The sequence below is a fragment of the Cryptomeria japonica genome, chromosome 10 (genome assembly GCF_030272615.1).
Source record: "Cryptomeria japonica chromosome 10, Sugi_1.0, whole genome shotgun sequence".
Lineage (NCBI taxonomy): Eukaryota > Viridiplantae > Streptophyta > Pinopsida > Cupressales > Cupressaceae > Cryptomeria > Cryptomeria japonica.
The window spans coordinates 365,494,111-365,512,349 of NC_081414.1; the positions used below are offsets into that span (position 1 = coordinate 365,494,111).

At 37.5% G+C, this 18,239-nt stretch overlaps 1 protein-coding gene across 1 annotated transcript in view; it reads left to right on the plus strand.

The window, feature by feature from the left end:
* LOC131079975 (flowering locus K homology domain) overlaps positions 1–18,239 on the plus strand; it is a 200,076-nt gene that overhangs the window by 112,518 nt on the left and 69,319 nt on the right. The window lies entirely within an intron of this gene.

Genomic DNA, 18,239 nt, shown 5'->3' on the forward strand with positions numbered 1-18,239 from the left:
CAAAGATAGTGGAATGCTCTAAACCCATGATTCTGCTCAAAAGGGTAATTGTGTCACCAATTTCTCCTTTGAAATCACAGCGAAACAACTTCGCCCACCGGGTAAGACAAGTTTTTGGTTTTTGAATCCACTTGTTGATATGATGCTTGCATTCCTTCTCCCTCTTCATGTAGTTTTGTTGCACTTTCCTTTGAAATCTTTACATAAACAGGAGCTGTGGGTATTTTGAAAATCTTTTCAATAGTCTCAGCATCAAGACGGATAACTACCTCACCCTCATCATCCCTAACAGTTCTGGTTTCTTGATCAAAGTGAGCGGCACAAGCAAGAACAAACTCTGGCTCCAGGGCAGCCACTGGGAAGGAAGAGGCAAGATGGAGATGACTATCCAGCAAGCACTACATGTTATGATCCGCAGGGTTTTTAACCCTCCTTAGAAAGTCTGACATATCCACATGTCCGATCTCTGTATCCTTAATCTCATCCAATGAAGAAGACACTTGAGAAGGAGAGATCTCATTCTAATACTTGTCGTAATTGTACTTCATCTTCTTTTTGGAAGACGATGTTGGCAAATCAGTCATTGAACAAGAACTTGTAACGCTGCGATGAAAATCCAGAAGTGTTAATGCAACATCACGATTCGTTGAAAGAGCCATATGATCTTCTTGAAAGGGGAAAAACTGAACCCTAGACCTAAAACTCTTGGAGATGGAATGATGAATAGACAAAAGATTTTAAGGACTGAGTTTTTGACCAATTTTGGATCTTGGGAGACGTATTGCAAGTATGAAAAAGGAAAAAAACTTGTGGAAAGACATAACTGCAATCGGGTTTTTAAATCTTGATTGCAAGTAGACTTGTGTAATGTCCCCAACTCCGCAATCTAAAGAAAACATATAAACAATGAATTTCAACGATTGATTTTTGGGTATGAATAATTTATCTAGAGTGTAATTAGCCAAATTCACTTAAGATCATTTGTTATCAATAAGTCAATTCCCATATTTAGTTCCTAATGAGATCGAGAGGACTAGCTACCATAGGATGCCCGTAGCACTTATCAGGCCCAACGGCGGTACACTGCCCCTTTGCCCGACTGCCAGTAGACCTTTAGTCAACTGCAGTGGGTGGCCTACCTGACAGAGGCCTAGTTCCTGCTATCCCTGTTGCTTAATTCCTCATCTATCCCACTGGGTTTGGATATGCAATTGCCTTATTCGTCATCTTGGTAGTATCTTATATCATTCCTACTAGTCCTTAATTGAATAATGCTGTTTATTCCTCAAATAGTAGTTGTAATCTATTTATTAGTTAATTTAGTCCATGAGAATTTATTCACATTGTATACCCATATATATATATATATATATATATATATATATATGTTGATATATTATATTGATTTATTATATTAATCTCTACTCCATTGTATTCTAGCCATATCTATGCATGTGCTATGAACTGCATTAAATAAACTACATATATTTATGTATTGATGTTTTAATGAACAACTAATCTTAGGTATGTAACCCTACTGATTACAAATAAACTTTCTGCAGAAGTAATATGGGCGGATGAGTGACTTACCTGTGCACTTCCCGCTTTTAACTCTGTCTTTACCCGATCCTATCCCTGGCGCCTCCCTTCCTTCCTTCTTCCCCTCACGTCATTCTCTAAATACTAATCGCGAGGGTTGGCGTGGACTTGACCACGGGTCGTGACTGTTGAAGAAGGGGTGAGCGGTGGTGACTATTGGAGTCACCGCTCCTTGGTTCCCCGTGACTCCTTTCGGCGCTTTTAACCTTACGCACCATATCATGCTTTACCATCATATGCATTGTATTACATATAATGTGATTTGCTGGGTAGAATACGCCCAAAATCATATTTAAGGTTTTTTAACATTTATTTTATAAGGTATCGATATATATTGCAAGTATTTTATTTTTGGGTATTAATATAGTTTTAATAATTTCGCATGAGGATAATATCTTATTTCATAATAATAATAATTATAATGCATTAAGTTTTATATTGTATATTTATAGTTTATATATTTATTTAACAATATTTTATGGTAAAGTTAATTTAAGAGCTAATAATTAAAACATAATTAATATAAACAAGGAGTCATTTCTTTTTTAAATAATGGAAGGTATAAATGTTATCATTTATTAAATAATTACAAAAATGTGGGGTTATGACAACTTGAAATGAGAAAATGAGTGAATATGCAATAAATGGTAAAAATATGGTTTTGACATGAAGGAAAATGAAGCTTATGACCAAAGTTCCCAGACTCGGACTCGGCTCTGACTCGGCAAGGCTGACTCGACTCGTGACTCGGCTCGGACTCGGCAATGACTCGGCAATATAAGAAAACCCTTGAAATTTAGAGATTTTTAACGATTTAAAACTTGTTTCATACACCCATTATTGAATTAAGCTTAAAGACACTATAACATCATCAAATAGAAGCTAATTTGATCACATACATAAACATACATCCATCACATGCGTAGAAATGTAAATTGTAGCTGAAGGAATTAGAAAACATAGATATATAGAGTTATAAATGTTGTCCAATGTATATAAAATCCATGACTTCAAATGTTCCCAAACATATATGTAACTGTAAAGTGTAAACAAAAACAAGTCTATGGCTCAGGCTCTAGCTCAGCCTCGTCTATCTGCCTCCTAGAAAGGCGTCAAAGGTAGGTCCTGGATGACTGAGTAGCCACAGTCTCTGCTTGTGATGTGCCAGTCTGAGTAGCCATAGGTGTTGGGGATGAGGGGACGTGTTTCCGAGATGAGGGGACCAAGGGCCTAAATTTGGGGACGGCAAGGGGACAGCGACAGGGGGGTGGCGGGGTGGTGGTGCTGATATAGTTATACATATACATATAGTACTTGAAAAACTAGTTTTGAAAAGATGTATGACAGTATTACAGTATAAGAATTACATTTTCAAATGAGACTATAGGAAATTTGAAATACTAAATCTAAATACCAATTACCAAGATTTCTAAGTTGCGTTGTTATATGGAGCCTAATCAGAGTCAGAGGTTAGATTTTCCCTACTTCTATCGACGTGGTTTCCCCCTATATTTTTCAACGGGGGTTTGGGGGTAGCGCCCCCAACTTGGGGTCAAGGGGCAGCGCCCCTTGCGCATTCCCTGTCGCGATATAGGGCGGGGTCGAGGGGCAGCGCCCCGCGAGGCCAAAAATACTTTTATTGTTTTCTAAAGGCGTCGGGTGTTATAAGAAAGGGAAATGGCGAAAAAAGTCATTAAAAAATGTTTTTTTTTTTTTTTTTTTTTTACTGCACTTTATTAAGTGACTCCAGCCGGGTCACGACCCTCAGACTCGGCGAGTCAGGGAATGACTCGCCGACAAGTCAGGCGAGTCACGCCCTCTGACCCGTCCGAGCCCGGGTCAGGGTCACCATGACCCGGCAGGGGTCACCCGGCCCGCTGACTCGCGTGACTCGCCGCGAGTCACGGAACTCTGCTTATGACCAAGAATAGTAACCATGGATTACTATGAATGAAATTTTGAAGAATATTTTTATCTTGACCACATGTAAAATGGGAAAAACTTTTACTTGTTATCAGGTTTATAAAACCTGATTTTGAATGGGTAAGCTTTAAACCAACTTTTCATATTGCAATTTTGGCAAAAGAATGTTAACTCTTTTCAACCAAAGGGGAAGACCAACATCTCACTTATACTTGTAATCAGATATTAAAAATCCGATTTCAAGTAAAGAAGAAAACTAGAAAGGTGGGAAAAACAATGCAATCTGCAAATTGCATTCAAGAAGCTAGGAATTTGGGAAGAATTTATGCAAATCCGAATTCAAGCAAGAACAAGATATATACAAAGCATTAGCAAAATAGAAAAACAAAAACAAACTGAAAATCACATACCTTGCTTGAAGAATGCCCTAGATCAAAGCAAATGACCTTGAGAGAAACCAAAATGCTCGTATAAATAGGTGAAGAAGCCACCACTTTGGTATCCCAAGCAGCAAACAAATCGGTTTTGCATTTAACTTATTTCACAAAAAATGGCTTGGAAGGAGAGTCACATTTGATGCCAAACACTTCTCTTTGAATGCAAGATACAAAACGTGTTGCAAATGTGGCAACAATGGCGGAATACGTGCTCCCAAAACGTGGAACTTACATAGCAAAAATCGGAGGCAAAACACTTCATTAATGTGCAAAATGTCTTGCAAAAACCATTGAATCCAAAAACGTGGCAAGAAGGTGGACGAATTCAACTAAGAATGCTACACCTTGGGTCGGATTTCACCACGAAAGCCACGATTTTGATACCCCTATAAAAACATGGTCGGGTTTTGCACATTCAATAGCATCCAATGGGCACAAAACATAAAACAAAGGAGATGTAATCAGGTTTCTAAAACCCTTTTACAATTTAAAACTTACTTTCCTTCATCACAAGCAAAATCGGGTTTTGGAGAAGAAATGACAAATAAAACATAAAAAGAACTAAAACACTTGCACACAAATTTATAAATCCCTATTACAAGTTCACTTAAAGAAAATAGGAACTTTCAAAAGCACTTACAAGTTTTCATTAACTTTTCTTTTTAAATTTACTTGTAAATTGACCAAAAAGTTCCTACAACAACTAAAAAGACCAAAAGGGAAAATCGAAAATAAAAAGCAAGTTACAAGCTACAAGTCTTTTATAAAGTTCACTTGTAATTGCTAGAAATAATCCCTACAACTCAAAAACATAAAGGAAACTCTAAACTTGCAAAGGAATTAAAATTTTCCACTTGCAGTCCAGAAAATAAAACCCCATTTTGAAGGAAAGACATAGCAAATGAACTCGAAATGCGATGAAATTTGAATCGCGGATTGACGATGAACCAAAGAATAGTCTAGTTCAACAAGAAGCAAATATTCGCCTTGGGAAGCGTGCCTTAGGGTAATGTTGGTTGAAAAATTTGTACACCTCAACCGCTGTACAAAATTGTGGGTTTCAGCCACAATGTGTGAGTAAATACTCTCCTAATTCTAAGGGAAGGCTCCCCCTATCTAAACTAATTAAATATGGATGGGACAACAATTTTCCTTCTTTCAAGAAAAACTATATTCTTTCCTCTTCATAGAAAAGAATACCAATTAAAAGCAAATAGCAGTAATAACTTGTACCATAAAATGGAAAAGAGGAAATGAAGTTTCCTGAAAACCCAAAGATTTCCGTCACTTCCTCCGGGACGGGAAAACAATATCAAGCTCAAAGTCTTGAATATCTGCGATCCTATCAACCCTTTGTAATAATAAATTTTCAGGTCCAAATGCAATATATAACAACACAAAGTCTGCAAATAGAATGCACTCTAAAACTAATCTATATGAGAATTTATCACAAACACAAAGTCTTGAGATACTTTTCAATTCTAATTGTAATTCTTAAACTAATTCCACTCCCAATAGCTGCAACACAAAGTCTACAATTAGATGAAGTGAAGCTCTCTTTACCAGCCTTCTACAATCTTCAAAGTAAGCACAAAGTTATACCCCAAAATGACATGTTTTGACAATGGTATCACTGCAACTAAGAATCGTAGGAGTATGCTTCTCAAGAGTAGCCTGGATTTCTTGCAGAAAAATTTGGCACTTCACCAAGGTTTGGATTGATGCAACTGAAAATTGTTCATCCTACCATTCCTATTGAATCTTCCTTCTCAAATCTGAAAGAACATCTTCTTTTGGCAACAACTCCACATTCTGATTTACAATTTTCCAAGAATCTTTCTCACAGTGAGAAACAATATCTTGCAACACTTCCATGCGCAATCCCAAAGTATCATCAATTTCTTCAATAAGTGATTTCAGGACTCTTTTTTCAACATACTCGGAATCGAGTACATTCCCATCATCAACCATTCCTTCAGGAATGCTAGCAAGGTTCAAATCAACAATCTGCTCAAGTGTGAGCCTGCAATAGTCCATCCTACGGATCTCCTCTTCTATGCAAAGATTAATCTAGATGTCGTCTATGCAATGCACATGCATAAAGGATCTTTTAATCCTTTCCTTCATGCCCCTGTAATCAAAATCTGCTTTCGCTTTGAATCTTTTGAGTTTGATCTCCTACATCTTAGTCTCCATTGCTCTGTCCTTCGTGGATGTCATGAGAGAATATCGACCAATCTGCAATGGGTTATTAGAAGATATCCCCATTCCATCCTTATGTCGAACTGATTGTTGTGCATGAATTGCCATGAGTTGTCTTCCCAATTCCATAAGAATGATTTTGTCGTTTGGATATCTTGGAAGCATGTATGGCTGCCCACTGTAGCATCCAACTCTCAAATTAGTAAATGTTGGGAATTGAAGGAAAAGACACCCATACCCATTTGCTTTCTCCCATGCAACATTTGACACTCTTTTGTTCTTCAATGTTCTGTCAAATAGACACATGTAGTGGCCATAGAAAGCATCTTGGACTCTCCAGTAATGTAATCTACTAGGTCTTAAAGGCAGCTGACCATAGTAATTCCACACTGGCACAAGCGAGCGATCACCCTTGGTAGAAAGACTGGGAAAGTGTCTGAGTGATGCTGCTATATACACCAAGTATGAGTTCATATAGAACGTCAAAGTGGTGGGAACTCTGGCAAGTTGCTCACACAAAGCATCACTAATGATTTCACCCCAAAAGATGTGTTGAGACTGTCTGATAAGTACGATGAACTGTTACATTCATGGTTTAAAGACATTTGAATGCTTTAAACGCATGATTCAGCTTAAAAGGGTAATTGTATCACCAATGTCCTCTTTGAAATGACAGCGAAACAACTTAGCCCACCGGGTAAGACAAATTCTAGGTTCTTGGATCCACTTATTGATATGACGCTTACATTCCTTCTCCCTCTTCATGTAGTATTTTGTTGCACTTTCCTTTGAAATTTCTACATAAACAAGAGCTATGTGTATTTTGAAAATCTGTTCAATAGTTTCAGCATCAAGACGAATAACTACCTCGCCCTCATCATCCCTGATAGTTCTGGTTTCCTGATCAAAGTGAGCGGCACAAGCAAGAACGAATTTTGGCTCTAGGGCAGCCATTGGGAAGGAAGAGGCAAGATGGAGATGACTATCCAGCAAGCGCTTCATGCTATTATCCACGAAATTTTTAACCCTCTTGAGAAAGTCTGAAATATCCACGTGCCCAATCTCTGTATCCTTAATCTTATCCAATGAAGAAGAGACTTGAGAAGGAGAGATCTCATTTTGATACTTGTCGTATTTGTACTTCATCTTCTTTTGGGAAGACGATGCTGGCAAAGCAGTCATTGAACAAGAACTTGTAACTCTGCGATGAAAATCCATAAGTGTTAATGCAACATCACGATTCGTTGAAAGAGCCATATGATCTTCTTGAAAGGGGAAAAACTGAACCCTATACGGTATACCTAAAACTCTTGGAGATGGAATGATGAATAGACAAAAGATTTTAAGGACTGAGTTTTTGACCAATTTCGGATTTTGGGAGACGTATTGCAAGTATGAAAAAGGGAAAAACTTGTGGAAAGACATAACTGCAATCGGGTTTTTAAATCCTGATTGCCAATAGATTTGAAATCGGAAAAATGAGTGAATGTGCGATAAATGGTAAAAATGGGGTTTTGACATGAGGGAAAATGAAGTTTATGACCAAGGATAGTAACCATGAATGACTATGAATGGAATTTGGAAGAATATTTTCATCTTGATTACATGTAAAAATGGGAAAAACTTTACTTGTAATCAGGTTTATAAAACCTGATTTTGAATGGGTAGGCTTTTAAAACAACGTTTTTTTTGATTTTGCAAGTTTGGCAAAAGAGTGTTAAGTCTTTTCTAAGAAAGGGGAAGACCAACTTCTTCAACTTACTTGCAATCGGATTTTAGAGAACCGAATGTAAATAGATAGAAATAATATAAAGGGGAAAAACATTACAATCTCCAAATTGCATTCAAGATTTGGGTAAAATGGGAAGAACTTATGCAAATCCGAGTTCAAGCAAGATCAAGATATATACAAAGCATAAGCAAAATAGAAAAACAAAAACAAAACTGAAAATCACATACCTTGCTTGAAGAATGACCTAGATCAAAGCAAATAGACTTAGAAGAAACCGAAATGCTCTTTAAATAGATAAGGAAGCCACCACGTTATGATTGCAATCAGAAAACAAAAGCGGTTTTGCCTTTAAACTGTTCCACCAAAAACGGCTTAGAAGGAGAGGTATGCTTGACTTCAAACACCCATTAATGGAGGACATGCAAGACGTGTTTGCAATGTGGCAAGAAGGTGATTCTCATGTTTCAAAACGTGGTAAGAAGTAGCAAAAACACCTTCAAAAATGGCTTCAAAAACGCCTAACGTGTTTCATAAAACTGTTTTTGCTGATAAACGTGGCAACAAGATATGATTCCTAACAACATAGCATGAACGTGTAATGGATTTAGGGGAAGAAAGCCACAAAAAACGGATTTGCGGGAGCAAATGTGCAGGTCGGGTTCTTCCTTAGCAAATACAAGTAGCAAATGCCTTCAAAGATGCAATCGGGTTTTAGAAACCCCTTTGCATGTTTTAAATTGCATTACTTTTCCTTCACTTGAGCAATTTCGGGTTTCTAGGGAAGAAGAGCACAAAAATAAAGAACAAATCGACTTGCAATGGGAAAATAAAACCCCTACAACAACTAAAAGGAATAAAATTATAAAAACATAAAAAACTTGTAATAGGGAAATAAAATTCCCATTACAACTAAAAACATAAAAGACTTAAAAACTTAAAAAGACTTGTAATAGGAAAATAAAATCCATATTACAACTTAAAAGCACAAAGTAGGAACTTTTATGAGAACTTACAAGTTCTCATTAAACTTGTAATTTTAATTTCACTTGAAATTTTTTCCAAAAAGTTCCTACAAACAACTAAAAGACAAAAAGGGAACAAGGGAAAATAAAACCAAGTTACAAGTTACGAGTTTGAAATAAAGTGCACTTGTAATTGCTAGAAAAAACCCCTACAACACTAAAACATAAAGGAAACTCTACACTTGCAAAGGAAAGAAAATTTTCCACTTGCAGTCGACAAAATAAAACCCGATTTTGAAGGAAAAACATAGCAAATGAACTCAAAACGCGAATCGAGGATGGACAGAAGATTAGTTCAGTTTGACCAAAAGAAATTTTTTTGCCTCGAGAAGCGTGCCTTAAGAGTAAATTTTTTCATTTTTAACAAAATTTTCAAAGGGGTTGTCCAATTTTGTGAATGCAAAAATATAGAAAAGTAAAAATTTTCATTTTTGAACAAAAAATTATAAGGGGTTGTCCAAATTTATGAATGCAAAAATACGGACAACACACTCCAAAATGAATAAACTTCAACTTGTTCTGAATGGCCCCCCAAATTGTCGTTTAACTTGGTTTCTCCAAAACCCCCACACGTGATTTTTTGCATTTTTTGGGCTTTATTCTAAATCGCCCTTTATTGGCAAATTTATGTGACTTTATAAATTCGCTTTATTATTATTTTATAATGTAACTTTGTAATTGCTTCATAAAGTCACTTTATAATAAAGTAACTCTTATTTATTTAAATAAAACATTAAAGTTAGCTTAATATGAACTTCAATATTTAAATATTTATTCATAATCATCTCCTGGCCACTGAAAGCTGACAACGGATGCTACACTTGTGGCCCACTGGGGATGCCTAAAAATAGCAGTATCTCCTAAAAAGCAGGAAGTTGGCTCGAGCTCCGGAAACACCAAATAACCCCAAACAAAGACCACCAATCCTTGGATGGGTTCTTGTTGATGTGTGTTTTAGGCACATAACATTACAGAATAAATTACCAAGATAATTTACCCTCTCTTGAACAAAATCATCTCAGATGCTAAGAATGAGATCAACTAAAATGATTCCAAGGTTTCTACATGTCAGGTCTTGACGAGTGGGTAACTCAATGGTCGATGTGAATTGCTGTGTTCACTTGGGGACTTACGCAAATGTTTGGATTATCATGAAGATGCAAAATAGGTGTGCTGACAACTTAAGATTTATCAATATGGTTCTGGATTTACTTCTTACTATAAAATGGGCAAAAGGAATAGGGTTCAAGAAATCTATTCTAAGCCTAGGAATGTAGGAAAATCCTAGGAATGTAGGAAATGGTGAACAAATCTAGTGGAATCAAACTAGGCAAGGTCTCGCAAACAGGTATTGACACAAGCTTAGTGCAATCGTCTAAGGTATACTTAAGGATTTTTAGGCTATCACCATCAAACGTTGACACCATCCAAGTTGATGTTTGTCAAGGGACGTGTAATAGTTGAAGTTAAGCTTACTCAAATTTCCAGTTGACCAAACAAGGCGCACTTACCAACGACAAGAGCCTAGTGGTATGGATTAAGGATTCCACACAAATATATTCAACAAATCTTTCACTCAATCTAACATACATGAAAATAAATTCTAAACTAAAATTCTAATCTAACTTGGAGGAATTGAGAACCATGAATGCAAAGACAACATTTGAAGAGCAAAATCACCAACAATTGAACAATGATTATGATTCAAATAGCTGCAGCATATACCAACAATTCTACAAAAAACTCTCCCTTACAAATGAGAGAAAAGGAGGCATGTATATAGTCTCTTAGAAAAATGGATGGCCCAGATTGATACAAGATCAACGGCCAAGATCATGCCAACAAAACCCTAGAATTACCCTAATTAGGGTTTACATAAAAAATGGCGCCACCTACATATGGCCCAATAAAAAGATACCTAGTCATCAAATAGGGAATCTTCTAGAAGATTCCTCCCTGCATCTCTCTCTCTCTCTCTCTCCTAGCATACTTCAAGAATCTAGCCAATATTGAATCTAACTCCTCCATGGAAATGCTAGGCAAGGTATCCTATTGTAAATCAATCACGTCCAGTGAATCCAAGAAAGCATCCAAAGTGTTCTCCCAATCTGTCATGAGCTTCTGCAAACTATGAACATGAATAAACAAAGAGACCAAGTCATCTATCTGACTCTTCTTCAAAGAGTCCAACTAGCAAAAATACATAAATTTCATCTTGTCTCTTAATTCGGCTAAGTGTAAACCACTGGCATCACTAACATCAACACCCAATAATTCCTCAATCGAGACAAGGATCTTCATCTGAATGTCCTAAATCAATCCTTCCATCTCCATACAACTCGACTGGGCGTTCTCATAAGTTGATTTCTTCACGGCTAATGAACAATACCAGCCATGGAAATCGTATCTCCACTGTGCATAGTGTTCTTGCTGATCAAGGTGGAATTAGGAATCCTCTTCAAAGACTGGAGGCGTGGAATAGTCTTCTCTTGAATAGGCCGGAATTCTTCCCAAACTCCCTCCAAATACTAGATTCTAAATACGAGCCCTGTTGTCCTATCATATGCATGGACAAACTGAGTAAGGAAATCATCTGCCTGCTTTCTTGTACTTGCAATCCACTTTTTCACCTCCGAGAGTGTATCTCTCGCTGCCTCATAGTGTGAATGTATTCCATGGTCAACTGCAATAGGGGAAATAAGGGTGAGATTTTCACGCCTTATCCTTGCAATATACTCTCTAAGTCTGATATTCTCTTCTCTGTACCTTTCTTTTTCCGCAATCTCTTTGTCTAACCTTTGCATCGATTGCCTTGAGGTTTTCACCAACCTCCTAAAATTCTTGCTCTCTGGATGTATGACCAAGGGCAACTGAAGTGATCTGGAAATCCATAGGAGTAGCAATGTCCGCTATCACGCCTGCAATAGGAACAACGATCTGCGCAATCCGCATTCCTGTCTCATCTCTAGCTATGTGCGACAAAATCTCAACTCTCTTGGGTTCTTTCTCTTTAGCACTCCTAGCTAGGTAGTCATCAATGTCATCAATAGGTTGTACCTCTATCATTTTCTTACTTTTCTCCATACTTCTCATCAGCCAATTAGGAATAGCGGCCATCTCCATGCCATCATCGAGACACACTTCTCGATCAAGTCCTCTCAATGTCGAGATAACATCATCATCATCATCAGGATTATTCCTGGTCAAATCGTATATCTCATTTCCCAAACTAACTTCCAAAAGGACAGTAGGAGATCCCGACTGATCATCATTCTCATTTGGAGGTGCAGATGTCATTGTGGCATGTAACTCTTGAGTATTCCCTGGTAGTATCACTGTGTTGGAACACTGTTGGGTTTCCATGTTTTGCTCTGTTACTTCAATCACCTTGATTGATGAGACACTGAGAGGTGGTGAAGGAATGATAGGTGGAGGAATGATAGTCTTTTGTTTCTTCTTCACCTCCTCAATCTTCTTCCCTCTGGCCTTGACTTCTCCTGGCGTGTTCTTCCTTCTCTTGGGAGCTTGACTCTCTTCGTCTGCATAAATCCTGACATCACTGATAGTTCTCTAATCATCCTCAAAAGTAGACTCTTTCGGCTTCGTCCTTTCATAAGTGAAGGGAACACCAATATCAACTAACTTATTCATTTGTATATCTACCCATGCACGGGTGAAACTCAAGACCTCTCTCATCAATTCATTCAGGTCAATCTCTTCTAACTCTGACCAATTAGGCAATAGGATTGCCTTCTTCATTTCATTCTCATACAATGGATGTGTATGATCTCTGTCATCTAACACTTGATCAGGAATGAGGAAAAGTCCACACTTCCTCTTGAAATCCACTAACATTCTGGACCACATTCTTCTCTTCACTGCTTGCTCGTCCATTAGGTTGGCCCAATAATCTTCTATGTCAACTTTGTGGATGAACTTCTCTCCCCCAATCCTTCCAACTTTCTTATCTGGATCAAATCTTTCTCTTTTCTTATATGTAGCAAATCGATAGAATGCAAGCTCCTCATTCGCAGTGCTAGTGGCTATGGCTGACTGGCAAACCTCTGATGTCTTCCCAACTGAAATAGGGATTGTCATGCCTGTCCTATGCTTCTCTCTTTGAATGACATCAAACTCTAGAAGCTGTCTCACCACTTCCAACAAGATCATTCTGTCTGTCGGATACCTAGGAAGTTTGTAGGGTTCAGATTGAAACCTATGAATCCTAAGGTATGTGAAAGTGGGAAATTGAATATACCACGATCCATATTTCTCTATTAACTCTGTTGCCTCCTTGGACAATCTTTTGTGGATTCCGCCTTGCAGCATCGGCGTGATGTACATAGTGAATGCATCATTCACTCTCTTATAGTCTTCAATTCTGTACATGCTCAGCTGGGGGTAGCATTCATGACTCCTGAATTGTCCTTGCCCATTCCCAACTTCACCCTTGCATATCAATCCTCTGTATGAAACAAAACGTGCAAGCAGGTATACCAGGTAAGAAGTCATGGCGAATGACTTGGACCGCTCTACATTCCTCAGCTGAAAGTCCAGATTGTCACTTATAATCTTGACCAATTTACCAATGTTCCTCTAAGACAACCCTGGATGAAATAAAACATCCATCCATCGAATATTGCTCCCTATGACATCCCCATCACTCTGTTGAGTAGGAATATTAAGTCGCTATACTCCTCTTTGAAGTCTATGCACATGAGTGTATTGGGAGCCTTGGAATGATGAGACCTAGGCTCAATAATCCACTCTTTGTTTATCATATTCTTACATGCACCCATCTTCTTCGTGTATCTTTCTGTATATTCATCCTTGGTCGCATCCTTCGTATTTGTTCCACGTGGAATTCCGGACACCTCAACAATAGCATCCTCAGCAAGGTAGGCAATAACAATGCCTTTAGGAGTCTTGATCATTCATGTGAGTGGATCATAACATCGTGCACACTCCAGGATAATCTCACTGTACTGTATGGACTGTGGAAATCCAACGGCATGAAAAATACCACTCTTCATAATGTTTGCATATGCTGGGGAAGGAACTTGATTTCCGACTTTGAACATCCGTTGTCACATTTGGTCTAAGTCTAGGAAATGCATGTTTGTATTTCTGATCTCCTTCCATCTGGATGAAATCTTGAGCTCTGGATAGAATTCAATCTCCATCATCTTCAGTAGTTCTTTCGTTTCCTTAAATCTGGACTTTGACATCGCACTTGTATGAAGCTTGAAGTTAGACTTAGGAAAATAAATAATGTTCTTGATAAAATTCCTGACTTTCTAAAGATTTTAGCTAATTAGAGCATAAAGTCAGGAGAATAATCCATACTCTTGGTAGATTTCGACAATTAGATTTAAAGTGTGACAATGCTAGGGCATGGAAACCCTCTATAAAATTCATTAATACCTCCTTATGCTTAGAAATTATGCAAACTAAAATGCAAAGGAGTATACCGGATTAGCGATGACTGAGGAAAGGTGTGAAAGGTTGTGTTTTCAAACAAGGTATGTCTGAAGACACTTTCCGTAGTCAACAATGGAGGTCACAAATCTGAAGACAACCTGCAACTATTAAATTAACTTCAAAAAACATGTTGCAATCCTTAAAAAATATGCACAAACTTGAGAAAAATTAGTCTTGATGATGAAAATAATTAATTCTGAAAACATAGTTATGGCTGATAAAAGATAAATTTCTGAGGACAAGCAGCCATTAACACAGTTGCAGACCTTGAGACAACCTTCTAATGGTCTGAAAATGATTCCAAAATTCCTCCAAATACTCTCCAAATGTAAATCGCTAAAGTTGCAGCTGGCTGGGCAATAAAAGTTAAGTCTGAAAATTGAATGTACAACCAACAATGGAGGTCTAAATCTGAAGCAAACTCAGATCTGAAGCAAATGACATCAAGTAGGGGGGCACAGGTGGCATCGAACATGCATAGAATTCACCAAAGTAAGCTCCCAGCACTTGCAAAATAAAAATCGAACTTTCCCAGCTAAAGCGCCATTTTTGAAAATTCTAAAAATGTCTTCAATGTAGCTCAAATCTGCAACAATGGAGGTCTGGAACAGCAAGCAATAATGGTAGACAAAATCGCCAAAGCCTCAAACACCAAAAATCGCTAATTTCCACCAAAAATCGCCAAACTTGGGAAAAATCGAAAAATCTGGAAATGAACTTCAATGGCAGCAATAGAAAGGATAGCCAAGCTGGAAAAAATGGAGGAGGAAAGAATCCTCAATCCAACACTTCACTTCAGCACTTTGCCAAAATTTGCGAATAAGAGAGAAAAATCGCCTTTCATGGAGACACCTGGTAGATTTAATTATAAAATATTGCTGGAGACTCCTCTCTTATACTTGCTTTTGCCTCTCACTTTCACCACACAAGCAATGTGGGATAAAACACTTGCTTATATACTTGTTTAGCAAAATCAACTTGCTTTAGAAGGGTAAAAACATTAAATGCTTATTGCAAGTTATTTAATTTTTGCTTTTAAAATTTTAAATAATCATTAATCATCATTTAAAACAATTAAAATGGGGCTCACTTATTAAATATTTCAATTTTAAATCAAAATTGAGCCTTGTTGACGTGTATTTTGTACACCATCATACACAGAATAAAATACCTAAAGGCATCTTATCCTCTCTTGAGAAAATAGTCTCTAACTGCTGAAGATTCGCGTAAAGGATCAGTTAGGTAGACTCCAAGGTTCTTTGATGTAGGGTCTCTACGTGTGGACAAGCTCCAGTGGTATGATGTGATTTGCTGGGATCACAAGGGGACTTACATGTGATGATTGAACTTCCGATCTGCTTTGCTGGACACAGGCTCTTACTGACTTAGATTTTTAAAAAAAAAAAAATGGAAAAGGATAAGGGCGAAGAGAGGATCTAATCCTAATACTAAGAATGTAGGAGCAATGACTTGATTTTTTGATGAGACTCTAACTAGGTCTTGTTTTGACATCAATGGACCATCTCCACAAGGCTAGTGCGATCTTCTAGGGAAGCTTTATGATGTTCAAATCATCACCGCAGGCATAGATACCATCCAAGTTGATGCATATCAATGAAGAAGCGACAAATTGAAATTGAGCTTAGGCTGAATGATTCCAGTTGACTACGCAAGGCAAGTCTGTAATCAACAAACTGCTAGTAGTATGGATGTACGAATTCCACCATCAATCAATCACATTTCCTCCATTCATCTAATCATCTACCATCTAAGATTGAAGACTCAACAAGAAACCATGCAAATTGCAAGAAACGACACATTTCACCATTACTTCAATGAAAATGGAGTTTGTTTACAATCAATGGCAACAATTTCTTGCCTTGTCCTCCTATTCTACTCTCTATCTACTAACTGCTTTCTATTATTTACATACTATCTCCAACAATTGCTAATTAGCCTTTACAAAATGAAAATGTCAGGGCTTATATAGTGCCCACAATACAATTTGATGGCTTAGATCAATTCGAGATCAATGGCCAAGATTTTACAATGAAAACCCTAATTAGGGTTTGTTACAACCATTACATAACATTTAATGCTTGACCAATGATAAAATTGTATTGCTTGGACACATGTCCTCTCTAGAAAAATCGACCAATGGATAGCCAGGGTAGGTACATCGGAGTTTGTGCCACCTTCCATGAGTTAAGTACATTGAATCCGGACGTGCTGAGATGGACCTCACTGATTGGAGACGTGATGACTAGGATGCCACCTCATTTGACACTTGTAACTTGGTAGATATTCAACTTGATGTTGTTGAGAAGCTTGCTTTAATTAATTCATCTAGAATTATTTGCTTCTTCAACGAGCCCTTGTTCTAACTCCTTGTGTCCTTGATGTGCAGGATGATGTACCTCGCCTTGGAACGCTAGATTGAAAGAGGTCGCCCTTGGCTTGGCTTGATCGTCCTGGCGAAGACCGTCCTGGCGAAGACCGTCCTTGATCCGGCTTGATTTTCCTTGAAGAGATCTCCATTTGATGCCTACACAACATTTCAAAATTAGTACCATGATCTTGCAATACATAACATAAATTAGAGAGCAAATTTTAGGAAACTTAATGATAAGTCCTTTATTAATCATTTCCTAAAAACGACTGAGCTTATTGAAATTCAAAATTTCAAAATTCAAAATTTAAGCTATGACGATCAACGTTCAAAATCAATAAAACAAATATCGCCATACCTCAGTTGAGAGCTAACTCTAGAATGCAAAACAAGGAATTTGCCTAGGCAAAATTTGAAATAAGATGGCTTCAACGTGATCTCCTTTAAATGAACGATCCCTTTATCAATTCATCACCCTTGAGGATATCTTTGACGTGGTCTTTGGCAAGTTCGCCCAACTTGAGACTAAGCTCGCACTCCTTTGATGATGTCTGCGTCCTCCTCTTGGATGACAATTTCGCACCTCCTTGTCTTCTCCAAATTGCATGCTAATGAAGGATGTTAAATGATGATTTGAAATGAATAAACCACCTTCCCTTTATAGGCGCTTACCTTCATATTGATCTTAGGCCGACTTTGGTAAATAAGACAAATTTAAAATAAACATAAAAGGCCGACCCTTGTAAAATGAAACAAATTTTAAATCAAGCGCCCCATTTGATTTTTTATTAATTAATAATTAATTATTAAATGCCTTTATTATTTAAATTAATAAATTTCGATTTTTATAAAGGCAAAAATAATTAATAAATATCAAGCGCAAATTTTAAATGCCATTTTTAATTAAATTTGCAATCCATCGATTTTAGCATTTAAAATAAATTTAAAGAAATGTGTTTGAGCGCCAAACTTTGAAAATGAAATAAACAAACCTCATCACCCTGGTCCCTGACTGAGGGATGGGAGCGATCCATCAATTTGGTCTTGATCCTTGCATTTTTGACGTCCAAAATCTTGATCCTTACGTTCAAATCGGCATTTTAGCTGGGTCCTTCAAGTTTGATTGACTTGTTTGTGCGAAGGAATGTCTTTAAGATGTGATATCGCCTTGGTCCCTTGGAGAGGGACAGGAGCGATCCATGTGCTCTAGCTAGAATTTGCCACCTTTCAACCTTTGTTCCTCGTTCATTATCTTTCAAATGGCGTCCTCGATCTTGCCCACCCTTGCATTGTCTTGATTTTGAAGGAGCATGAGTGTTTTAATAGAAATCGCTTTGGTCCTTGTCCAAAGGACAGGAGCGATATAAGTTCCTTAGCTCAATTGATAGCATTTTGATGTTCAAAACTCTTGTATATCGTCTTCAAAAGACACCTTGTACCTTTTACCCCTTTGC